The sequence below is a fragment of the Lissotriton helveticus genome, chromosome 6, assembly GCF_964261635.1.
Source record: "Lissotriton helveticus chromosome 6, aLisHel1.1, whole genome shotgun sequence".
NCBI lineage: Eukaryota > Metazoa > Chordata > Amphibia > Caudata > Salamandridae > Lissotriton > Lissotriton helveticus.
In genome coordinates, this window is record NC_136067.1 from 481,147,714 (window position 1) to 481,175,084 (window position 27,371).

At 44.3% G+C, this 27,371-nt stretch overlaps 1 pseudogene; it reads right to left on the reverse strand.

Moving 5' to 3' along the window:
- Window positions 1-5,069: 5,069 nt before the first annotated feature.
- On the reverse strand, window positions 5,070-6,409 carry LOC144762360 (tRNA-queuosine alpha-mannosyltransferase pseudogene; annotated as a pseudogene).
- Window positions 6,410-27,371: the final 20,962 nt, after the last annotated feature.

Sequence of the window (27,371 nt, forward strand, 5' to 3'; positions counted from 1 at the left end):
TAGTTTTTTTAGGCTATGTACAGAGGCAGACCTGGGTGGTAATCCCACTACCAACCGGGCTGCCGCATTCTGCAATATTTGGAGTTTAGTAAGGACACCTTCATTGATTGACATAAACATGGCATTGCCATAATCTAGACGGCTGATAATAAGCCCCTGAACCAGAGGTTTTCTTGCCTCTAGAGGAAGCCATTTAAAGATTTTACGCAGTTGTTTAAGTATACCATAACATATGCCTGATATTTGATTCACATGTGCTTTCATTGAAAGAGAGCTGTCTAGCATAATGCCCAGGTCACGTACCACTTCTTTTGGCTCTGGACAGGGACCAAGTTCGTGAGGCCACCACTCCTGGGACCAAATTGTTTTGGCTGAGCCAAATAGCAAGATTTCGGTTTTGCTATAATTGAGCTGGAGCTTGTTATCACTCAACTATCTGCTAATATGAACCATGCACTGCTTGAACCTTAGACATGTGTCCGGACACCGAGAATTGCAGGTAATTAATACCTGCGTATCATCGGCATAGGATACTGTGGAGAAGCCATAGGTTTTTATGATATTGGCCAGTGGGGTCACATATAGATTGAACAAAAGGGGGCTAAGAATCGACCCCTGAGGTACCCCCACAGTGAGAGGCCTATTTCCAGACACATGGGTGTCCATTTTGAGATAGGTATAGCGGCCGGTGAGATAATCTTCAAACCAGGCTAAGGCATTGCCCCTGACACCAATCTCCCACAGACGATGTTTCAAAATGCTGTGGGAGATGGTGTCAAAGGCCGCTGATACATCCAACAGGATCAGAATTGCTGACTCACCTCTATCCAGGGAGAGCCGAATGTTGTCCACTATCTCAATGACTGTGGTCTCTGTACCATGTGCGGCGCGAAACCCTGACTGTGAAGGATCAAACAAAGCATGTGTCTCAATATAGGTGGTGAGACGTTTGTTCACCAGATGTTCCAGTACTTTCCCAAAGAATGGTAAAAGGGATATAGGCCTATAATTAGATAGAGTGGAAGGGTCACTGTTGGGCTTTTTGAGAATAGGCTTGACCTGAGCTAACTTCCAGCTGCTAGGAATGGAGGCACTTTCAAAGGAGCGGTTATAGATGTTATTCAACGTTAGTCAAGTTCACACATCCACACAAGCACAACCAATTTTACAAAGCTGCAAGCTTCCTTTACATACAGAAAATCGTTATCCTTTAAGGCGAGACTGACAGAAGAGGGTGAGGTGGAGAGAGTCAAGGTTGAAACCGATAGACAGAGGAGATTGTGAAGGAGAGAGAAGGAAGGGTTATAGGTACAAAAGAGTGAGGAGTGAAGGGAGGGTGAGGCAGAGAGAGGGAGGATAGGAAGAGAGGATGGGGAGGTGCAGAGAAGGAGGCTGGTGAGGTAGAGACCGAGGAGGGCGGAGAAAAGTTGGGTTACATAAAGAAAGAAGAATGCGGAGGAGGCACAGTCAGGGCATGGAGAGGTGGAGAAATTGCAGCAGAAAGAGTGAATGAGAGAAAGATGAGTGTGGGTCAAAGAAAATAGAAGCCTAGGCAAGGAGAGATGTTGAGAAATAGAAGGGCGAGGCAGAAAAAGTGGATGGTGAGGTGAAACGAAGGTGAGGCTGAGAGAGAGATGGATAAGGCGGAGAGAGAGAGATGGGTGAGGTGGAGAGAGATGGGTGAGGTGTAGAGAGATAGATGGGTGAGTTGGAGAGAGAGAGATGGGCGAGTTGGAGAGAGAGATGGGTGAGTTGGAGAGAGAGATGGGTGAGTTAGAGAGAGAGATGGGTGAGTTAGAGAGAGAGATGGGTGAGTTGGAGAGAGCGATGGGTGAGGTGGAGGGAAAGGATGATGTTGCACAGAAAGCAGGAGAGATTCCATAGGTAAAAATCCCAAAAGAGGCAGAATTTAAACTAATATGCATGACCTCAGCAGTAGGTAGAGTATGCAGCTTAGCAGCCCACCCCACACACACACAAACCCCTCCAGGATACTTGGGGGATGCTAAGCAACTCCATTAATCTAAATAGCCCACCTATGCTTTTCCTGGCTCTCCCAGATTCCGAATCCGGGAGCTGAGCCTGCAAAAGTGGTCTATTTCATGACCGCCAACCTAAGGATGCAGGAAAGCATATACTTATATTTGTAAGATAAAAGTGAAAATATAGGTCGAGAATGGATGGTCATCACCTTTGGGCAAAAAAATTTTAATCTAAAAGTAACCTTCTTTATATCGGACTACTGGACAGAACACACCTGCATTTCCAGCACATGTAAAGTGGCTTAGAACAGCAGCGGTCATCAAACCTGACCAGTATTAAATTATGTTCTGACTGAGGCAAAAGCGTGCTTCCATACGACATCAATCCGCAAAATAACATGAAGAAAAAGAGTCAAACCCTGCTTTCTTAGCCTATGTTTCTATGCTGCGTCAAGTCGAACTTGTGAATACCTGAAGGGCCAGGATCCCGACTCCGCCGCCAGCTTTATCTCAGCCATATACCGTTCATTTTCGAACTTCTCCGTGCGCGCTCAATAGACATAGAAGACAGACTTGCCATCACAACACAATCCGGTGACCATTTTGGAATGATACATCCTGCGCGATAGTAGCCAAACATATTACATCACCCCTTTTGCGACGAAGTGCAAGCAACTACAGGACAAAGCACTGAAGTTTGATATACTGCCGTTCTTTCACCGGCAGGGTCGCGGTGGTATTTTAACCAATCCAGAGGCCGTTGGTAGGCTAGGGGGTGTCCGGGCTGCACGGCGCCTTAATTGCGACCGGGAGTTCGGACTTATGATGCCGTGCGATACGCTTGCACAATTTCAGGTTGGGGGATCGGCCCGGGGTTCGAGGTGGTATTTGGTGGCACAGGCCTTAATTGTGGCCGGAAGTTTGGTCCGATGTTGCGGTGCGATTCGCTTGAACAATTTCAGGTGCTCTATTTAAACCACTCCTATAGACATCAAAACTTAATTTTCAGGCGAAGTCTGGCGCTCTTTTCCCCCTGGGTGCCAGAACATAGTATGCGCACAACGTGACATTCCCTCCTCCCCAACTTTTGTCACCTTACCACCCACTACGCCCAAAGAACTCTCAGAATTCAGGGTATGTTGTCCATGGCGTAGCCTTTTATTTACATCAAACCAAGTAATTTACCACAGATCATTACCAAAGAAAAGTATCCGTTTTGGATATATAAGAATTATTCACAGCATCACACTTTAGCTGCATGAACATGTCAACGGCAGTAAGGGAATTAGGCATGACATTACACTTTAATTTTAACTCGGCCATACACTAGAACCACTTGGCCGTACATTTGAACTTTACACTTTGACTTTTAACTCGGCCGTACACTAGAACTTGGCCGTACATTTGAACTTGGCCTTCTTGGCCACCAATGTTCTACTCTGCTGCGCACATTGTGCCGGTAGGCCACAACGCGCTACAGCTAACAGTTGCACTACTTGACAACCGCATACCGCACCGGCCCTCCGGGGTAGGTACCTGAACACAGGCAGCCTCCCCAAGATTCTACTCAGTCCATACGTTGTGGGTTAGGGCAGTGGAGTCCAGGACTACCGGCAGGTCAGTCCCTCCTCCCCGCCGACCCATTGCACACATGGAATCTACCTCCTCCTGGGGTCCATTGAATGGCTGCACCTCCATTGTTGTGCATCCCTCTTTGTTGTTAACTGTCAGCGCTCCGCTCCGCCTCCATGAAGTCTTGCCCTTCTGCCGGGTGGGTGGGTGGTCGACGACGCTCCTGTGGCCAGGCTGTGGTCCGAGGAGACAAAGAGGGTGAAACCCCCAAGGCACAGCCTTAAATACTTGTGCTAAGTTTCATTTCTGCTAAGTTTCGTTTTCACCATGCCGTGGAATGACATCACCTCGCCGACCCAACCCCTTCCTTGTCCATGGGCCCCCGGAGGAGGCTCAGCCCCGTGGAGCAACTAAAGGCGCCCCTCCCCTAGGCGCGGGGGGCGCCTGTTCAGTACGGTAATAGAGATACATTACTCACCGGCATAGTCTTCCAGTTCAGCCAGCAGGCTGGAGGTAGAGCCTGTGGGGTGGGGGGCTGCTCCCTAGGAAACCTGCTCTGCTTTAGGTTGGGAAAATTTTGAGGGCGAACATGGCAGCGCTTATGTGTCAAAAGGGGATATGGCCGGGAAGGCTGGGCGGTCGAATCGGTCAGTGATCCCAGGCCGGTGCCTCAGGGCAGGCGCCCGATAGGTATAGCTGCCAAGGTTTCATGTTGCTATGTGTGACGTTTTCATAACTATAATCTAATTATAAGTGACATTTCAACAAATACGAGTGACACTTTATCGCATGCAAAATCAAGCCCTGAAGACGAGGGAAACACATAAATATCAGAAATTGCATGCATTTGAGCAACAGGAAATTCTAAGAAGATCTTAAAACTGCTGCAAAACACCAGAAATGGAAGAGCACTATAACTGAAACAGAGTGCATGACTGCAGTTCTCAGTAACATAGTGCACACTCTGCAGCTCTCATAATGCATAGATCGATAGGAGAAAGCTGATAGTAATACATAAGCGCTTAGAAACTACATGCCATGAATACATGAACAATAATTAAATATGTTATTAGGGATTCTGTGTTACCCATGTGATAAAATAATACGAATAATGACAACTGTTATTTATTGCACATGAAAGGTGCAAGCAACAGATAGTATGCTCAATATATCCATTACATGATTTTATCAGGGCTGGCTATGTACTCATATTGAGTCACTGTTTTGTTAATGTATAAAGTAAAAATAACACCTGTCTTTTTACAGTACTTTGAAACATTAAACCCAAAGCAGTAAGCACCGCATTGTTTGTAAATCTACAGATGTACTGATCTTGTGTCACTGTCACTTGAAGCTGCCAACAGCAACGCCACCTCTAATAGGGCTTAGAATCTGCCCACCCGAGGTTGTAGGCCTGGTATGAATGTTATCGTTTGTTAGGGTGGTACGTGAAAGGATATTTTCACACAACCTTTCAGCCCTCAACATCAGCTATCTGTGAGGGCCCTTGCACCGTCAGAAGTCAAGTCCGAACATTTGAGTGCAAGTATACACAGACAGGCCTCTATGCTGCATACACAAAAACAGCCGAAATCTGAGACTTATTAAAGGCGTTGAATAAAGATATTGAGCTGGAAAGATTTCTGGATACACCAGAGCCTTGGGACACAGTTGGTAGCAACCACAATGTGTGGCCTCCAGCATTGCCAAGCCAAAGAACTCATGCTTTGCTGTTGAGACAGCAACATCAGCCATACACAGGGCTTGGAAATAGTGCTCTTTGCTAGGAAGGTAGCCCCAATGCAACACGAATAACCCAAAGCCTCCCTGGCCTTCAGAAATACATCTGGCACATCTGTATAGGTTTCTCCAAGGACAGACACATTGAATCGCAGGGAGAGGCCTTTAAGCTTAAGCAGAACTTGGAAAAAAGTTTCTGGGTCTTTGTGGTGCTGCCAACGGTGAGGCCAGACAATGTCTAGTGGTCTTTGCTCTTTGTCAGTTTCACTGCTATTACCATGGGGAGTTACAAAGTGCTCACCATATTTATGGTCCTATTTTGCATTCTGTGGTACATTTGACACCTCTAGTTCGTCGGATGCTGCTGCTGGGTTTTGTGGTCTTTCCAGTTGTGCAAGAAAAGGTACACCTTCTTGATCTTGGGCATTGTTTTCCATCAAAATCCCAGCAATGGTGCTCTGTTGTGGAGTAGTCAATCTCAGAACCAGGAAAGGTTCCCCTTTGACTGCAGTCCTGCTCTTCAAAATGGATATTCTTGCAATATGGCAAGAGGAACTTACTAACATCGGATAACCTTACAGGGAAGTGGAGGACCAGCACCTTGGCCTGATCAGTCCTTCCAGGTCATCATGCCTGTGATCAGGCATAAGCCTCAGAAAGCCACGGATACCGGTCAGAAATTACTCCATGTTATAAAGCAAGTTAAATACCACCACGTCGGCCACCAGGCAGGAAAGAACTTGGTTGTAGCCATACTGGAAGTCCCTTTCCTGGCTCTTGTGCACAGGGTACACCAGCTGTTTCTCGTGGAAGTAGAGGACCTTCTTGAGCTTTCCGAGGTCAGGTCGTAAGGCGACCAGCTCAGCTAGGTTAAGCACTGACCTGGCAAATAGGATGCTATACTGGTCGCTGGCTGGCATGGTCTGCATGAAAGTCAAGGCAGAGGTGCGTGCCCTCCAGTGCCACTTCTTTGCTGGCAGGCTGCAAAGAACAGAGTTTTCAAATTCTTCTAAGAGGAGATCCGCCAGTAGCTTGTGAGAACCTCCATAGAACGCCTCGATGATGTGCATTCCCCTTTTAGTGGACCGGTCTTCATATAGGCGGTTTTGGATCATAGTGGCTGCGGCAGTGACGTCTCTCAGATGCTTAATGTTATATAAAATGTAGATAGGCTGAGGTAACCATTTGCACATGTACACGCGAAAGCCATCTTGAAACGGCATACTATAACACAAAACAGAGTATCGAGACCATTTTTGTTTGGGGTATTTTACTGGCTAAAATGGAAGCGGGATGCACATTCACAATCAAGGACTCTAGTACCGTCCGTAGAAATGCGGTTTTGAGTGCTTGGGGTTTTGGTTGGTCACTATATCAAACGCATAAGATATTAGAAACTCTTAACGATTTGAATTGTAGAAAATCACACACTTTGCTTTAGGAATATCATGACATATCGACATAAATACGACACTAGCAGAAGAAAAAAAATATTTATTTTAAAAAATCAGCTAATAAGTTGTACATCCAGCATTTAACTATATACTATTTGAAAAGAATTAAACTTTCTGAATAAGAAGATGGCCACCTTGTTACCCACGGAACAGTGGGCAAATTCACAAGACGGTCAAACGATTGCTTCTCTCCACAGCAATGACTGACGTCAGCATGTCTATAGGACATAATGAGCTGCGCTTGACTCCTTGGGATTTATAGTTTTCAAACGGTAAAATAGTACACATGCGCACTGTATAGGCACCATCCTAAGAAGTCAGAACTTAAGTTTCGGTACAACTACGAAGTTACTACTGCTCTCGAGAGGTCCCCGGAGGGCGGGACTCAGACTGGAAGTAAGGCAAAGTAAGTGATTCGACGTAGGTAAGTGTGAGAATGGGCAGGGAAAACCTTTGGTGGGCGAACTGCACCTAAACAGACCAGGAAACACCTGTAACAGGTAATCTGTAGCATCCATGAAGTGCAATTGATGGGTAACTGGGACCAATAAGAACGCAGAAATATATTAAACAGGGGATGCAAGCTAACATGGACCAGAAAATACGTGTGACAGGTAAACTGGATTGGCCTATACCCCCAAACACTGGTACCAGGTAATCTGGATAAACAAGCGCTCGTGTAGACGTTTCTCTCTTTCTGCCATCCCATTTGGACGGCCTCAGCCTGCTTTCCTTCTGGTGTAAAAGGTTTATTATCTTCTTTATGGGGCCATCTGTTTAGCCCCATAAAGAAAGCAAACCTTTTACGCCAGCAGGAAGTCAGGGAAGTCCGTCCAAGTGAGTTGGCAGAAAGAGAGAAAAGTGTACGTCAGAGGATGATCTTTCCCAATGGCTGGCCACCGTTTAGACGGTGACGCCGGCCAATGGGAAAGAGGGGCGGGGCTTAAAGCCCGCTAGTGAAAGCTCCTCAAGATCATAAGATCTAGCCAGCGAGACTGCGCATGCACAGCCTACGCAGGCTTCGACCGAAAAATCAGGCGGGCTGAAGCAGTGGATTAGTCAGCCAGCCATGAAAGCATACGAGATAATGAAAGCGGACTTATGATTGGAAGCTTTTGAAATGATTAGACTGACTTCCCTTCACGATTGGAAGACGAGCCGGGTCACCTGCATTCTTAACCCGCCCCGTGATATTGCTGATTGGAGGAATTCCTTTTGAATCTAACTCAGTCTGTTCAATAGGTTGACAGCGTGTCCCCGGGGCTTGCTCTTCAATGCTGGATTTGTGCTTGGGGCTAAAAGAACGAGTCTGCAACCGGCTACCTACATGTATATTTACATTGAAATTGACCATGACATTTCAAGAAAAATTTATATAGATATTCCAGAATTAAATGGAGAATTACAGATATCTAAACATATCGAGACTGGTCATATTGCTTGTTTAATTTAAAAGTTCACATCACATGAGCATATGTAAATGTCCATTTGTATTACCCAGCTGACTTACGCTAGCATACCACTATAATATATCAAATGTGGTTTATTCATAACAACAATGCTAACAATTGCAAATTCAGTGAACGTGATAGATGAACAGTCTATCGTGTTATATTTATTTCACCAAAGTGTAGCTTTCTATTTACACTATTATTTTAAACAAAGGCTCGACCGCAGGAATAACTACTTTGTCGCTGCATTGCATACATGCAATAATCTATTTGGTGTACAGCAATTACACAGGTAAGCAGCAGTTTCATGTGTAGGTTCACATAGGCCAGGGCATGCAAAGAGCATAAACAAGCGTGCGTGCACATGCATCGCGCTAAAAGTAGAAAAAAAGGCACATCTGGCGAATGGCGAGCAATGCGCTTAATGAGCCATGACTAGAGAGGAAAGCCAGATGGCGCAACACAACCCTAAACCCTAAAATACTGCCCCCAGCATGGCCCTCCCCTGACCCCCAGTCCGGTCCCCACACTCAAACACTACCCTGCACAACTCCCCAGCAATACACTAAACCCTAAAACACTACCCTACACTACACAAACACCACACCACTACCCTAAACGCTATAACACTACCCCCAGCGCGACCCTCCCCGACCCCCAGTCCGGTCCCCACACTCAAACACTACCCTGCACGACCCCCCAGCACTACCCTAAACCCTAAAAAACTGCCCTACACTGCACAAACACCACAACATTACCCTAAACCCTAAAACACTACCCACACCACGACCATCCCCGACCCCCAGTCCGGTCCCTACACTGAAACACTACCCTGCACGACACCCCAGCACTACCCTAAATCACTACCCCACACTACACAAACACCACAACACTACCCTAAACACTACCCCCAGCATGACCCTCCCCCAATCCCCCCAGTTCGGTCCCCACACTCAAACACTACCCTGCACGACCCCCCAGCACTACCCTAAACCCTAAACACTACCCTACACTACACAAACACCACAAAAGCTACCCTAAAACACTACCCCCAGCACGACCCTCCCCGACCCCCAGTCCGGTACCCACACTCAAACACTACCCTGCAAGACCCCCCCAGCACTACCCTAAACCCTAAAACACTACCCTACACTACACAAACACCACAACACTACCCTAAAACACTACCCCCAGCACAAATCTCCCCCGACCCCCATTCCGGTCCCCACACTCAAACACTACCCTGCATGACCCCCAGCACTACCCTAAATGCTAAAACACTACCCTACACTACACAAACACCACAACACTACCCTAAAACACTACCCCGAGCACGACCTTCTCTGACGCCCAGTCCGGTCCCCACACTCAAACACTACCCTACATGACCCCCCCGCACTACCCTAAACCCTAAACACTACCCTACACTACACAAACACCACAACCCTACCTTAAACCCTAAAACACTACTCCCAGCACGACCCTCCCCTAACCCCCAGTCCGGTCCCTACACTCAAACACTAACCTGCATGACGCCCCAGCACTACCCTAAACCACTACCCTATACAAACACCACAACACTACCCTAAACCCTAAAATACTACCCCCAGCATGACCCTCCCCCGATGCCCAGTACAATCCCCACACTTAAACACTACCCTGCACGACCCCCCAGCACTACCCTGAACCCAAAAACACTAACCTACGCTACATAAACACCACAACACTACCCTAAACCCTAAAACACTACCTCCAGCACAACCCTCCCGACCCCCAGTCCCGTCCCTACACTCAAACACTACCCTGCACGACCACCAGCACTAACCTAAACCCCTACCCTACACTACACAAACACCACAACACTACCCTAAACCATAAAACACTACCCCGGCACAACCCTCCCCCAACCCCAGTCTGCTCCCCACACTCAAACACTACCCTGCATGACCCCCCAGCACTACCCTAAAACACTACCCTACAGAAACACCACAACACTACTCTAAAACACTATCTCTAGCACGACCCTCCCGACCCCCAGTTCGGTCCCCTCACTCAAACACTACCCTGCACGACCCCCCAGAACTACCCTAAACCCTAAAACACTACCCTACACTACACAAACACCCCAACACCACCCATAACACTAAATCACTACCCCCAGCAAGACCCTTCCCGACCCCCAGTCTGGTCCCCACACTCAAACACTACCCTGCACGTGCCCCCCAGCACTTCCCTAAACCCTAAAACACTACCCCACGCTACACAAACACCACAACACTACCCTAAACCCTAAAACACTACCCCCAGCACGACCTTCCCCCGACCCCTAGTCCGGTCCGCACACTTAAACACTACCCTGCACGACCCCCAGCACTACCCTAAACCCTAAAACACTACCCTACACAAACACCACAATAGTATAATAAATAAGGCATCAAAATTGTATAATAAATAAGGCACCAATCTACCATTCAGCATGCAGCTTGAATAGAATGTTAATAGTAGTCTGGGTAAAGTCCAATAGTATTCAAATTGTTTGTATTCACTAAATGTTCTGCATTGTAAATGAAGACTATGCAACTACGAATAAGTATGTGCTTAGTATTTTGTTAGTATTCAAGTAGTACCTCTCACATATCAGTAGTCTTCATGCACTAGCCTTCCCAAAAAGAACACTATTGAATACTAAAATTGGCATAAAATAGTCTTCGAATGCTATAAAAAGACAGATTAACCACTAAATGTAGTATTCCACTTCGGTAAGGGTAGTGCCAGAATTGGCCGCTTTAAACCTCACATGCTAATGCTTATGCTGCTGCTTGTAGTTAGCTTGTTCATTTTGCTTAAATATTAATGCGAAAGTTAAAATAAAGTAATGGGGTTAGAGTAGAGATAGGTTGTATACAGTGCCTTCATTTATTTTTGTATTCTAATATGTTTTTCTTTGACTTTGTTACTAGCTCATATTTGGGCCTGAGGGGTGTCTTGAATCGCCATTTTGAAGCCTTTTCTGCGCATGAGCTGGGAGAAACGAGAGACCTCGAACTGTGGTATTGAAACTGTGCCAGGGGTTGTCTTACCCCCGATGTGCCTGAGAACCTCACCCCATTACCTGGGAAAAGGAAGAAGACTTACAAATTGTTTCAACATTGTATGCTAAAATGAAATAATATTGGTGGGCGGAATAAAATTGTGAGAAAATAAATTATGGGTGGGAACTTGATCAATTCAAGTCAATTGAGATGATCTCATCTTAGTATGGTGTGATGACCTCTCCTCGTCTTTCTGACCAATCACTGAAGGGGAAGACATAGATTTGCAACATTTAGGGGTGGTACATTTCCCTCAAAATGGTATAACTAAGGAAGGTTTAGATAGAGAAATTGTCCGACTTGTCCGAATAGCTGACCCGTCACTGACACCCAACGCATGCTACAGGAGATCGAGAGCAGAAGTGCTGGCGAAGCCCTCTGTCAGAAGAATCGAGGTGTTGGGGGAAATTATCGATTACCCAGTCAGGGTACTAATTGGCTTGTTGAGAGAGAGGGGTGTGACGCTGACATTGCACTTAGAGGAGGTCACCTGTCCTGATCTGCACCTGTCTTGTCCCGTGGGCACCTGAATAGTCAGGAGCCTAGCCCTGGTCTTTTTGCCCCAGCACGTGACCAGGATTTGTTATTGCACCATTCTAGGTAAATATAATCCATCTGGTATGTCGTTGTGATATTTCCTTTTCTCACCCTTCCCAGGTACCGATGTTTAAAGGTGTTACTGTGATTTCCTACAAACTTTATGTCCTATTGATTATATTCTTGCTTGCAAAATTTATGGTCACCGTATTGTGGCCTTCCATTTTGACTCCGAAAATCTTGCATATTGAAAGCTTTTGAACTTTCCCTGAGTCTGTGGTTATTACAGGAAAAGTAAATGTGTTTAAATATTGCCTGTTTATTCTAACTCCCTTTTTGATGCCTAGGACTTATAGCAAAGGTGACAAGGATTGGTAAGTCATGGTTTACAGGTATAAGTCCTAAAAGGACTCAAAGTACTGATAGGTGATTAGTTAGAAAATCACAGGCAGGACTGCTGGTTAAAGGTATGAATGTTTTATGGGCCCAGGTGAGTATGGTAAAACTGAGCTAATGGTCCTGCACGCTCTATCATCAGCCCTCACCATCTCCTGCATGACTACCAATCTGGGTTCAGACCACACTGCACCATGGACTAAACACATCAATAATGCTCTCCAGGCGACAGATAAAGATGACCCCGTCCTAATGTTTCTAGGCCTCTCAGCTACATTTGACAGAATTGACCATCCCACTGTCATCCACATTCTAAAGTCCTGAAAGGGATTCACTGACAATGCCCTTCTGTAGTTCTCTTAGTACATTCGTAAACCAACACTTGTTTGTTCACATGGAAATCTCTATGTCCCAGAAGATCCTTGCCATCTGCAGCATGCCTCAGGGTTCATGTCATGATCACAGAGCAGGAACAATCCACCTCTTTCTGTGTGAGCGAGGCAGTGTCTGTGGGGATCAGGGTGCCACCAGGGGGCGAATGGCACATAAGTGATTGCAGGTACCAGAAGACCTGGGGACGCCAAACAGGAAACCAGATCCGACACTGCGGTCGATCCGTTACTACAAAGCCTCTCCCCTTCCAAAGCTCTGGGCTTGACAAACTCGCCAGCATTATCCTGTGTTTCCTGCAAGCAAACTGCATTCTCTGCTGGAGTTTCCCAATGTCTGTTCCAGGGCCTGGATGTGGTGACTAGCCAGAATTTCTCCCTCCCCGCATGATTGAGGTTTGAGGAGGGGACGTTTACTGTTTCCCATCATTTTCTGCATTAGCTACGCCGCTAGCTCCCTGACTTTCTCTGTCTAAAGCCCTGGAATCGAGCTGCTTAAAGGACGCCGGAATCCCCCAGGTATTTAGGTGTACTGTATGGGAGAGAAGCGCCGGAGCGCTCCTCCCCATCCGCGACTTTATTTGTTGTTTTTCTACTGGATTAGACTATCAGTGATATGAATGCACTCCCGCTGTGAAGCTAACAGCTTGTTTGTTGTTTTTCTACCGGATTAGACTGTCAGTGATTTGAATACACTCCCGCTGTGAAGCTAACAGTGTCTTTATGCTAGTAAATCCATGGTGTTTTGCGCTGTATTCCCAAAGCGCTACAGGGTCTCTGCACATATCGTGGACGCATTGTGATGGTAACAGCGGGAAGTCTCACGACATGAGTCTGCATAAAGTGTGGTTTCCTTCTACACATAGAGAAGAATGTGTGCTCACTTGAAAGGATCGAGGTGCTCGGTCCTAACACCCAGAAGTCACTGCTGTGCTGTTGTGAGTGATTATATTTTGTGCAACCTAACCTAGTACATAGGGTATGAATGATCCTCCTTAAGTCTTCTGCCTAACACATAGTTTCTTGTTGTTTTTTTTTACATATACAGTTTTCACATGAGGGGTATCTTCTGAAGCTGTGCCGAACTCTAGAACATACGTAGGTCTAAGAAGCTCCCAACTTGACAGAAGTGTTTATTATTTTATCCACTTCCCTTTTCCCCAGATTGCTACTTCAGCCTTCGTGCCCGCTGGCAGACTTTCGAGTTTCCTGGCTTTCTCTGGTTTTGTGCTACTGACATCATGACAGTTCCATAATGTCCCCATAATTATACATACACCCTCTGGTGACTCTGATCACTGTCAACAGCACCGGAATCCTGAAATGGGGCAATGATACACAACTTTACGTGAAATTCTCATCCACTCCAGACATCCAGTACCCCAATCACCGCACCTCAACAAGATATGTATGTCCAACACATATCTGAAGCTCAACTCCACCATGACAGAATTCCTGTTATTTGTCAAAAACAACAATCAAGTGATAGTACAAGTCTGTCTCAATCAAATTAACTTTGATAGCTTGAACCCCAACTTTAAGTGCCAGATCACATGAATTCACTCAAGAAAAAAACCACATACATATATATATGTGGGGGCAACATAAGAGCAACTGTGCTTGCTATGCCCTGCTGGTTCATCCCCAATCTGCTGACCTTTAGGAAAAAAAAACACAGCTTGACTTTTATTCTAGCATAATTGGTTGCCTCAGTTTCACAATTTTAAAATCTTTATTAGCTCCATGAAATTCATCAATTTTCTATAAACAGTGTAAGCATAACACAACATAACACAACATAACGTAACAATTAAATCTTTTAACTCCATTCACAAATGCTGTAGTATTGTCCCTCTTTGGATCTCTCTCTATAAATAAAGACATGATTTGTTCTGAACTTAAAAAAAAAACACATTTGTGACCCATACCTAATATTACTACCTAACAATCAATCACATATGATTCAAAACACTAATATGTGGCATGATCTAAATAATATGTGGGGATGTCTTTGTCACATGTAGCAGAGTTCCAGGTTCCAGTTAATTCCATTTATTTAGTTACACTGCCCTACTGCATGAGAGGGTGCCCTTCTCCGATTTGTCAAATTCCTTTTATTTGGTTTACTTTTCTCTCTATCTGCTGCATCTCTCTATGTACTGTTAAGAGTATTTGCAAAGCACACTATCACCCAGGAAGGTATACTGGTGCTGAGCAGGTGTGAGACTGGTCTGGCTTGGGGTAGACAAACCAAACAATCAGGAATGCAACTTCTTACAGAACTCAAGATGTGAGGAGAAGTCTCTAATGTGTAATGGCATGTCGTTCAATGCTTTAGGAGCGATGTGGGAGAAAGTCTGACTGCTGGATCAGTTTCTGCATTTGCGAGGGATGGGTGCAAGATGGAGTCCAGCAGAGGTGCCTAGATGGTTTGTGAAAGGAGATCCAGCTATTGAGGTAGGCATGGCCAGTATGGCATAGTGCCCTGAAGGTGTGAGTGCGAAGTTTGAACTCTGCATGTTTGCGTATAGGGAGTCAGTGGAGTTCCTGAGGTTGGGCACTGTTAGAGGTTGAGAATGATTTTGGAGGGCAAGCTTTGAATGGTTTGTAGTAGTCTGATGATCTGTTTGCTGATCCCAGCATAAAGGGTGTTCCCATAGTCCAGCTTTCATGTGTAATGGTTTTGATGGTAACATAAACATTACAGTAAGATAGGACCCGGGGAATGTTTAAAGACCAACTCTGTGAACGCTCCCCAAGAACATACAACAAACTACAGAGTTCCAGAGGGTCTCAGAAGAAAAATGAGTCAGCGATGAGTATAGATTAATCAAATAGAAGACCAAGAACTGACTATTAAAGGGTACGCAATGACAACTCAGTGGATGGTCAAAAGTACCCATCAGTCACCACTCGAGACCGCCCTTCATCATTTGGGATTTTTTGTAAAACCATCAATGCAAGTTGGTAATGCGTAGGCAAAGGAAGACTAGATGGTTAATAGTTCTCCCTTTGCTAAATAGCAATAGTATGGTTTATACCACTTACTGAGACTGATTAGTGGTAGAGGCGTGGTATGACTGAGGGAGTGCAGTGCAAAAACCAAAATAAATGTGAAAAATAATTAGAAAAAGTGTCTTAAATTGGATAAGGGAACATATAACAAATTTTATTAGGATGATGCTCGCTTTTCCAAGTCTAAAAATATGTGTAGAGACAGTTTGAAAAATGCGCTGTCTGAGGTGGAATTAGGTCGACATGTTTCAGCAATTATCGGACATAGTTATCCTTGCTTTCTTCAGGACCTCTGAACACTCAATTGCTACTGCAAAAAGTAAAATGAACGTGAATATAAAAGGACAAATACATAAAGTCACCTGCAGTCTCCAGGCAAAGTTGTCTTGTCCTAACTCACAGCTCGTGTCATTCACTGTAAAGTCAGAATAAACAAGGGTCAACAGTTCAACCGAATTAGTGCCCACCAAGACTCATAAGTACTAAGCAACCTTAGTCTCAACCTTAGGACTTGTCAAACATCATGACTAGGGTATACCCAAAAAGTGGAATAATTAAATGATCAATATTAGGATATACAATTTATATGCCCAATTGGAAAAGAAATCACATCTTACCATAGTCTGCGAGATGTGAAAGCCTCACCTCTCCTGGCAGTGGCTCAGGAACAAAGTGAAGCACCGCTCAATAAAACATGTAAAACAGAGAGAACATGTTCGCCTTAGTGTGCATTTACCCTCTATCACAAGCCCTGTGAGCCTCTGCGTACCTGCAGTGAAAACTAAGGGATAGTGGTCTAAAACCTTTGTGGAATGCTGACGCTTCAGCCTGTTCAATCACTAGTATTTTTCTCAAGTGATGTAGGAACCGAATAACACCTTCATTGAAGGTTTAGCTATATTTGTATTCCCATTGCCCCTGAGATGTTTTTACCAGGAAACACACTCAACACGGTGAAGTGCCTCGCTTAGAATGCTCAAGTAAGCGTGTCTGCTGAGAGTGGGGCAGAAAAAAGACACAAAGTGGACTCACCTATCCGTCGGTACTCCGTTGCCGGCTTCCGAACCGACTGGGGAGGCACCGAACGGATAGTGAGCGTGTGGTTAAGAAGAGGAAGCCGATTGGTCTGATGTTCACGTGATCGGCAACTTCTGGAATATCATTGGCCCAGCCGGCGTCTGTATGGACTATCCTTATTGGTTGTCCGTTCTTATTTACAAAAATCGCCCGAGTGACGGCTAGAGAGTATGGCCATCGGAGAAAGACGTTGAATGGTTAACTATTTAGATAACCGGCATCTTCCAAATTATAATAGATGCAATCGGCATATGATATCCGCACTCGCTGTTAAGTAAATTCAGTTTTGATATTTGTCAAAAAAAACGAAACTGACAGATTTTGAAGTCCAATATGAATCACTCTTACTCGGAAGGAAATGAACTGTATCCAGATAAGAGAGATATAATAAATCTCAGACTGGATACGCAGTATACTCATAGTGTAGGACTCTATATATTAGGTAACATGCATTAGATCGATATAGTGTGAGTTGATGTGATTGACATATGCAATAATACAAGTTAACCCATCAGTCCAGTCCTAAGAGATGTTTTAATTCAAAGCAGACCATGGAATGTCGTCATTTAATCCCTGTTTATGGGTATTTAATTTCAGGACCCATTTTTGTTCCTTTATCAAGAGGAATTTGGCAACATCTGCAGTATGGGATGGAATAAAAGGTTGTTCTAGCACAGTCCAAACAAAATCAGTGGACAAATGATTGACTTCTAAGAAATGTGCAGCCAACTTGGTAGTTTGTCTTTTACATCGGATGGTGCTTTTGTGTTCCGATATTCTTATGCGTATCTTTCGAGTAGTCATCCCTACATACTTAAGTCCACAGGGACAAGTAATGAGATAAACCAATCGATCGCTGTTACAGTTGGTAAATTTCAATTGTCTCCAGGGTCTTGATGTTCCTATGTCCACTTCTGAAGTTTTCTTTGTTTGTGGACATGCTTGACATGTTCCGCAGGGATGATGTCCTGCAACTGGAGGGAGGTTCCATATTGTTCCAACTGCCCTGGGTTGATCCTCAAGGGGTCTGGTGTGCACTAATCTATCTCTCAGATTAGAACCTCTTTTAAAAGAAAGCAAAGGTTGTTGTAGGTTCAAGCGTCCGGAATTCAGAATGGGCCAGTGTTTCTTGACCAATTTCTGGATCTTATTAGACATGGTCCCAAAAGTTTGCACAAACGTCATCCGTTCCAAAGGTACGTTAGGGGTCGAGGGCTCCAAAAGAGCCGAGCGGTTGTTGTTCATGGCTCGTTTCATGGATTGTCTAACCAACTTTGGAGGATAATTGCGCGCAACTAGCTGATCATATAAGGTGCTTGAGTGTTCTTTAAAGGCAGCAGACGTAGAGCAGTTCCTTTGTACCCGTAAAAACTGTCCAAAGGGGAGATTCTCCCTTAGGAACCTCGGGTGATGGCTATCGAATAATAGTAGTGAGTTTCTTGAGGTAGGCTTCCTATACAATTCTGACTGTAGACCCCCTGGTGTTGCTTTTATCAGCAGGTCAAGAAATGCAAGTTGGCAACCTCCTATTTCGATAGTGAACTTTAGAAAGGAGTTCCTGGTGTTCAGCCATTCAAGAAAATCAAGACACCTCCCTTCTGTGCCTCGCCAGACTACCACGATGTCATCGATATACCTTTTCCAGGTTTTCAGGTTATCAATATAAGGGTTTAGGTCATTGAAGATATGTTCTTGCTCAAAAGAGTGCACATATAAATTTGCCAAGCTGGGGGCATAAATACTCCCCATGCTCGTGCCCGACATTTGCAGGTATATGTTCTCCTCAAATTGAAAAAAATTGTGTTTCATGGCCAGTGTGGCACAGGCCATGATGAAGTGAACAGGTGTTATACTGTTAAAGTCATGAGAATCAAGCAATGAGTGAATTACTTCCAAAGTCTCATCTTTGGGGATGGAGGTGTATAAAGCCTCGACACCGAAAGAGACAAGCAGATCTATGGTAGGGTCGAATTCAATGTCAGGTAGCATGCGTAAAAGATCCGTTGTGTCCTTCAGATACGTAGGCATCTTTTTCACCATGGGTCGCAGGAAATAATCCACAAAGGTGGAAATCGGTTCGAGAGCTGAACCAATGCCGGAAATAATCGGGCGGCCTGGCGGTGGTCGTTGTTCTTTATGGACCTTGGGCAAGGTATAGAAATATGGCATCTTAGGGTGTTCGGTGTATAAGAAGGTTGCTTCGGCTTGAGTGATCCAGCCTTCAGATGACGCTTCTTCAACCATTCTCTTGATGGTTAATTTTAGTTCATCAGTAGGGTCATAACCAAGTAGACTGTAGGCATTTCTGTTGTCCAGTTGGCGCTTGCACTCCGAACGATAGACATTGGTGTCCAAAATGACAATTGAACCACCTTTGTCAGCTGGTTTGATCGTAAGTTCTTTATTTTTGTGAGCGCTTTCAATGCCAGATGTTCTGATTTAGGTAGGTTATGGAAAATCTCACTCTCTTCAATGAATAAACTCTCAATCTCTCTCTCAATGGCTTGTTCATAAGCTAGAACCTGTGGAGGCATCAGGTGGGTAGGAGGTGTAAAGATTGATTTGCACCTCAGCCCAGTGTTGCATTCCCTCTCATCTTGTTGATTGGTTTCTTTATCAGCAAAAAAGAAATGCAGTCTTATCTTCCTGAGAAAATTGGCAAGTTCCAAACGAGTTTGAAAATGGTCATTTCGGTGAGTAGGTACAAACCCAAGTCCCCTATTTAGGGCTTTGTCCTCTGTTGGTGTCAAGACATGTCCACTAAGATTCATAACTATTCCGGCACTCCGTTCTGTGCTGTCTCCTTGCTCTTGGCAGAGTTGCTCCTCAGGTTCCTAGTCCGCGTCGACGTATATTGGGCATATAAATTGTATATCCTAATATTGATCATTTAATTATACCACTTTTTGGGTATACCCTAGTCATGATGTTTGACAAGTCCTAAGGTTGAGACTAAGGTTGCCTAGTACTTATGAGTCTTGGTGGGCACTAATTCGGTTAAACTGTTGACCCTTGTTTATTCTGACTTTACAGTGAATGACACGAGGTATGAGTTAGGACAAGACATCTTTGCCTGGAGACTGCAGGTGACTTTATGTATTTGTCCTTTTATATTCACGTTCATTTTACTTTTTGCAGTAGCAATTGAGTGTTCAGAGGTCCTGAAGAAAGCAAGGATAACTATGTCCGATAATTGCTGAAACATGTCGACCTAATTCCACCTCAGACAGCGCATTTTTCAAACTGTCTCTACACATATTTTTAGACTTGGAAAAGCGAGCATCATCCTAATAAAATTTGTTATATGTTCCCTTATCCAATTTTAGACACTTTTTCTAATTATTTTTCACATTTATTTTGGTTTTTGCACTGCACTCCCTCAGTCATACCACGCCTCTACCACTAATCAGTCTCAGTAAGTGGTATAAACCATACTATTGCTATTTAGCAAAGGGAGAACTATTAACCATCTAGTCTTCCTTTGCCTACGCATTACCAACTTGCATTGATGGTTTTACAAAAAATCCCAAATGATGAAGGGCGGTCTCGAGTGGTGACTGATGAGTACTTTTGACCATCCACTGAGTTGTCATTGCGTACCCTTTAATAGTCAGTTCTTGGTCTTCTATTTGATTAATCTCTACTCATCGCTGACTCATTTTTCTTCTGAGACCCTCTGGAACTCTGTAGTTTGTTATATGTTCTTGGGGAGCGTTCACAGAGTTGGTCTTTAAACATTCCCCCGGGTCCTATCTTACTGTAATGTTTATGTTGTCATGGAGCAGTCTTTGGGCTGCGGACCCTTAGTGAAGCGATAATTTTTGTCGCATTTTGCTTGCAACCAATTGTTGTCAAGCTTTAGCTCTTTCTTGGTGTTCGTTACCTTTATTACCTCCAATCCCCTCTTGTTATCATGGGTGAAAACTCAGGCCTCTCCTTTACGGATGACGACTTGTTGGCAGCACTCGCTGAACATCCCGACTTGGTCGACACTATACCCACAGTAGTCTCTATCAACGAGGACGAATGGGGTATACTCTTGGGCCTTAAAAAATCACAGACAAGAACGGCACTGCATGGCGCAATAATGGCCCAATACCTGCGCAATGACTGTGCCCCTACAGGACTTATAGTGACAAATGCCCCTAGGTTATTCCTCACTGATAAGGAGTTCCTAAAGAGTTGGGCAATGATCGCTTGGCGATGTACCAGAGACTGGTTAATTTTAATTATCCAGACCGCCAAGCGCATAGCAGATACCATACTCATTGAAATACAGATTTTGGAGTCCAAAATTAGAACTGCTCTCTCCTCCAAAGCTTTTCAAAAGAATCTGGATGATTCTAATAAGAACAACAGAGAGTATAAGGATTACACACTCTCAGTGAAAATAGAAAAATTTAGGAAAGATCTTGATAAGTTTAAATTTGAGAGAATATATCCTTATTCGAGTGACTCATATGTCCCTCCAGTTTTCAATACGAACAACCGCAGTATGGGCTCTACATATGGGACATCAAGTCCTGATGACAATACCTCCGGAAGTGATACTGGTGCCAACGGCCCAAATACGCGAGGCCGAGGACGTGGAAAGAGAAATACCAGAAATAATTTGGAAAGGCAATCAGCAACAACAATGGTGGCCCCCAATCCCGTGGCAATTTGGAGTAGGTCCACCTTTCTTCCCTCCCCAACAACCACCTCCCAACCAACAACCTATGGGTCCATGTATGTCTACTTTTCCACCAAATTTCCAATCAGGTTTTCAAGGCAATTTCTCAGGCCAGCCTTTTTTAGGGTTTGGCCGAGGCAGGTCACGAGGAAGAAAAGGAGGGCAAACCCAAACCCAGGTCCATTACAGCCCCCCGTCGACTTCGACGGGGACGAGGAACCTGAGGAGCAACTCTGCCAAGAGCAAGGAGACAGCACAGAACGGAGTGCCGGAATAGTTATGAATCTTAGTGGACATGTCTTGACACCAACAGAGGACAAAGCCCTAAATAGGGGACTTGGGTTTGTACCTACTCACCGAAATGACCATTTTCAAACTCGTTTGGAACTTGCCAATTTTCTCAGGAAGATAAGACTGCATTTCTTTTTTGCTGATAAAGAAACCGATCAACAAGATGAGAGGGAATGCAACACTGGGCTGAGGTGCAAATCAATCTTTACACCTCCTACCCACCTGATGCCTCCACAGGTTCTAGCTTATGAACAAGCCATTGAGAGAGAGATTGAGAGTTTATTCAGTGAAGAGAGTGAATTTTTCCATAACCTACCTAAATCAGAACATCTGGCATTGAAAGCGCTCACAAAAAATAAAGAACTTACGATCAAACCGGCTGACAAAGGTGGTTCAATTGTCATTTTGGACACCAATGTCTATCATCGTTCGGAGTGCAAGCGCCAACTGGACAACAGAAATGCCTACAGTCTACTTGGTTATGACCCTACTGATGAACTAAAATTAACCATCAAGAGAATGGTCTGAAGGCTGGATCACTCAAGCCGAAGCTACCTTCTTATACACCGAACACCCTAAGATGCCATATTTCTATACCTTGCCCAAGGTCCATAAAGAACAACGACCACCGCCAGGCCGCCCGATTATTTCGGGCATTGGTACAGCTCTCGAACCGATTTCCACCTTTGTGGATTATTTCCTGCGACCCATGGTGAAAAAGATGCCTACGTATCTGAAGGACACAACGGATCTTTTACGCATGCTACCCGACATTGAATTCGACCCTACCATAGATCTGCTTGTCTCTTTCGATGTCGAGGCTTTATACACCTCCATCCCCCAAGATGAGACTTTGGAAGTAATTCACTCATTGCTTGATTCTCATGACCTTAACAGTATAACACCTGTTCACTTCATCATGGCCTGTGCCACACTGGCCATGAAACACCATTTTTTTCAATTTGAGGAGAACATATACCTGCAAGTGTCGGGCACGAGCATGGGGAGTATTTATGCCCCCAGCGTGGCAAATTTATATGTGCACTCTTTTGCGCAAGAACATATGTTCAGTGACCTAAACCCTTATATTGATAACCTGAAAACCTGGAAAAGGTATATCGATGACATCGTGGTAGTCTGGCGAGGCACAGAAGGGAGGTGTCTTGATTTTCTTAAATGGCTGAACACCAGGAACTCCTTTCTAAAGTTCACTATCGAAATAGGAGGTTGCCAACTTGCATTTCTTGACCTGCTGATAAAAGCAACACCAGGGGTTCTACAGTCAGAATTGTATAGGAAGCCTACCTCAAGAAACTCACTACTATTATTCGATAGCCATCACCCGAGGTCCCTAAGGGAGAATCTCCCCTTTGGACAGTTTTTACGGGTCCAAAGTAACTGCTCTACGTCTGCTGCCTTTAAAGAACACTCAAGCACCTTATATGATCAGCTAGTTGCGCGCAATTATCCTCCAAAGTTGGTTAGACAATCCATGAAACGAGCCATGAACAACAACCGCTCGGCTCTTTTGGAGCCCTCGACCCCTAAAGTACCTTTGGAACAGATGACGTTCGTGCAAACTTTTGGGACCATGTCTAATAAGATCCAGAAATTGGTCAAGAAACACTGGCCCATTCTGAATTCCAGACGCTTGAACCTACAACAACCTTTGTTTTCTTTTAAAAGAGGTTCTAATCTGAGAGATAGATTAGTGCACACCAGACCCCTTGAGGATCAACCCAGGGCAGTTGGAACAATATGGAACCTCCCTCCAGTTGCAGGACATCATCCCTGCGGAACATGTCAAGCATGTCCACAAACAAAGAAAACTTCAGAAGTGGACATAGGAACATCAAGACCCTGGAGACAATTGAAATTTACCAACTGTAACAGCGATCGATTGGTTTATCTCATTACTTGTCCCTGTGGACTTAAGTATGTAGGGATGACTACTCGAAAGATACGCATAAGAATATCGGAACACAAAAGCACCATCCGATGTAAAAGACAGGCTACCAAGTTGACTGCACATTTCTTAGAAGTCAATCATTTGTCCACTGATTTTGTTTGGACTGTGCTAGAACTACCTTTTATTCCATCCCATACTGCAGATGTTGCCAAATTCCTCTTGATAAAGGAACAAAAATGGGTCCTGAAATTAAATACCCATAAACAGGGATTAAATGACGACATTCCATGGTCTGCTTTGAATTAAAACATCTCTCAGGACTGGACTGATGGGTTAACTTGTATTATTGCATATGTCAATCACATCAACTCACACTATATCGATCTAATGCATGTTACCTAATATATAGAGTCCTACACTATGAGTATACTGCGTATCCAGTCTGAGATTTATTATATCTCTCTCATCTGGATACAGTTCATTTCCTTCCGAGTAAGAGTGATTCATATTGGACTTCAAAATCTGTCAGTTTCGTTTTTTTTGACAAATATCAAAACTGAATTTACTTAACAGCGAGTGCGGATATTATATGCCGATTGCATCTATTATAATTTGGAAGATGCCGGTTATCTAAATAGTTAACCATTCGATGTCTTTCTCCGATGGCCATACTCTCTAGCCGTCACTCGGGCGATTTTGTAAATAAGAACGGACAACCAATAAGGATAGTCCATACAGACGCTGGCTGGGCCAATGATATTCTAGAAGATGCCGATCACGTGAACATCAGACCAATCGGCTTCCTCTTCTTAACCACACGCTCACTATCCGTTCGGTGCCTCCCCAGTCGGTTCGGAAGCCGGCAACGGAGTACCGACGGATAGGTGAGTCCACTTTGTGTCTTTTTTCTGCCCCACTCTCAGCAGACACGCTTACTTGAGCATTCTAAGCGAGGCACTTCACCGTGTTGAGTGTGTTTCCTGGTAAAAACATCTCAGGGGCAATGGGAATACAAATATAGCTAAACCTTCAACGAAGGTGTTATTCGGTTCCTACATCACTTGAGAAAAATACTAGTGATTGAACAGGCTGAAGCGTCAGCATTCCACAAAGGTTTTAGACCACTATCCCTTAGTTTTCACTGCAGGTACAAGAGGCTCACAGGGCTTGTGATAGAGGGTAAATGCACACTAAGGCGAACATGTTCTCTCGGTTTTACATGTTTTATAGAGCGGTGCTTCACTTTGTTCCTGAGCCACTGCCAGGAGAGGTGAGGCTTTCACATCTCGCAGACTACGGTAAGATGTGATTTCTTTTCCTATTGGGCATATAAATTGTATATCCTAATATTGATCATTTAATTATACCACTTTTTGGGTATACCCTAGTCATGATGTTTGACAAGTCCTAAGGTTGGGACTAAGGTTGCCTAGTACTTATGTGTCTTGGTGGGCACTAATTCGGTTGAACTGTTGACCCTTGTTTATTCTGACTTTACAGTGAATGACACGAGCTGTGAGTTAGGACAAGACAACTTTGCCTGGAGACTGCAGGTGACTTTATGTATTTGTCCTTTTATATTCACGTTCATTTTACTTTTTGCAGTAGCAATTGAGTGTTCAGAGGTCCTGAAGAAAGCAAGGATAACTATGTCCGATAATTGCTGAAAAATGTCGACCTAATTCCACCTCAGACAGCGCATTTTTCAAACTGTCTCTACACATATTTTTAGACTTGGAAAAGCGAGCATCATCCTAATAAAATTTGTTATATGTTCCCTTATCCAATTTTAGACACTTTTTCTAATTATTTTTCACATTTATTTTGGTTTTTGCACTGCACTCCCTCAGTCATACCACGCCTCTACCACTAATCAGTCTCAGTAAGTGGTATAAACCATACTATTGCTATTTAGCAAAGGGAGAACTATTAACCATCTAGTCTTCCTTTGCCTACGCATTACCAACTTGCATTGATGGTTTTACAAAAAATCCCAAATGATGAAGGGCGGTCTCGAGTGGTGACTGATGGGTACTTTTGACCATCCACTGAGTTGTCATTGCGTACCCTTTAATAGTCAGTTCTTGGTCTTCTATTTGATTAATCTATACTCATCGCTGACTCATTTTTCTTCTGAGACCCTCTGGAACTCTGTAGTTTGTTATATGGTTTTGATGGTAACGGTCAGGGCCATTTAAAGATTTTCCTCAGCATCTTCAGGGTGTGGAGGCTCTGAAGGTATTGATTTGGGCGGTCATGTTGACCTTACTGTTGATGGTGATCCTGAGGTTCCTGGTGAGGATGGTGGGGGTCAATGGGGGTCCTAGTTCATCTGGCCATCGGGTGAAGTTCCATGTTGAGCCTTCTTTCCCAAAGGATACAACTTTGGTCTTATCGGTGTTCAGTTTGAGACAGTTGGTCTTCATCCAGTCAGAGGCTTTGGTTATGCAGGCAGTGAACTTGTTCTGGGTTTTGGGAAACTTGTCAGATAGGGAGAGTACGAACGCAGTGTCATCGGCGTAGAAGAGGATTTTGACGTTATGGGTGTGGATAATGCTTATCAGTGGGATCATGCATACATTGAAGAGGGTTAGGCTAAGGAATGATCCTTGTGCTGGTATCTTCCATATAGGTAGCCCGATATAGGCTCAGGTAACATCGTACACTTTCACCTATATTCTCCCCTACATTAAACACATAACGGTTCTTGGGGACTGACCTTTTACCTAGAAGCAACACTGCACACCGAACGCAGGATTTTCCCTGGTAAAAGCCTCATACATTATGCATGAGGATTCTTGGAAACTCAGCAGGACTACCATCTCCTGTGTATCAACTATGTATAAAGTTCATTCCCGATATCATCCTTAGTCCAAAAAGTGGCACAGCAAAGTAGAACCCCCGGGGAGACCCTTGGGTATATAAACATCACATCTTTCAGAGACAGAGAGAGGAGATCAGGACTTTCCTGCCGGCACACTAACGTAAGACACTGAGGTTCCTGCATGCAGATACTCAAGCTCGCAGTGGTCTAACATCCCTTGCAGGGTGTCCCACAGTCTCTCACTTCAGGTAATGGGGTTGACTTTATCCTAGATGGATTCTTGGCTTAACACCTACATACATGCTAGGTACATTTAGGTACATCTAGTTAGGGTACGCATTTTATTATCATATATTTTGCATACTTGTCTGTATTCATTGTTGTAGCAAAATGGTAGAAATCTACCATCCTTTTACTTTCTTAGTGCTTCTAATCATTTATATCTGTTACTGTCTAATGGTTGTTTCAGCACACCTATTTTACACTAGAATAACAACTGTTCGATAAATACTTATTGAAAAACGTCCATACCGTTTATTCTGTATATCTCTCTGAGACTAAGTGAGCATGAGTGACTGAGAGAAAAATAGTACACTACTTCCACGGTCCTGAGGGATCAGGGTTGTCAGGTTCGATAGTTACCAAGAACTATTCTCTCCTTGGTAAGAGGAGTTTTTATTGGCATTGTGAGCTAGCTGGCACACAGGCCAACATACAAGGGGGTTTCTAGAATCAGTCTGACACCAATCCTAAGGTATATGTTGTCTAAACGCGCAGCTCCTGTACAGATTTTATAGCAACTACATGACATGGCACCACCAACGTTACTGTTATTTAACAGTCAAATCTGAGTAGTTCGGTTGTGCTATTCTCAGAGACCCCTACTCACATTTCCCCGGAAATGTCTGGAGTGCGAGGGTGCAATACTCTGCCACAGCTGAGTAGGCAAAATCCTATTTATTGTCTGCTG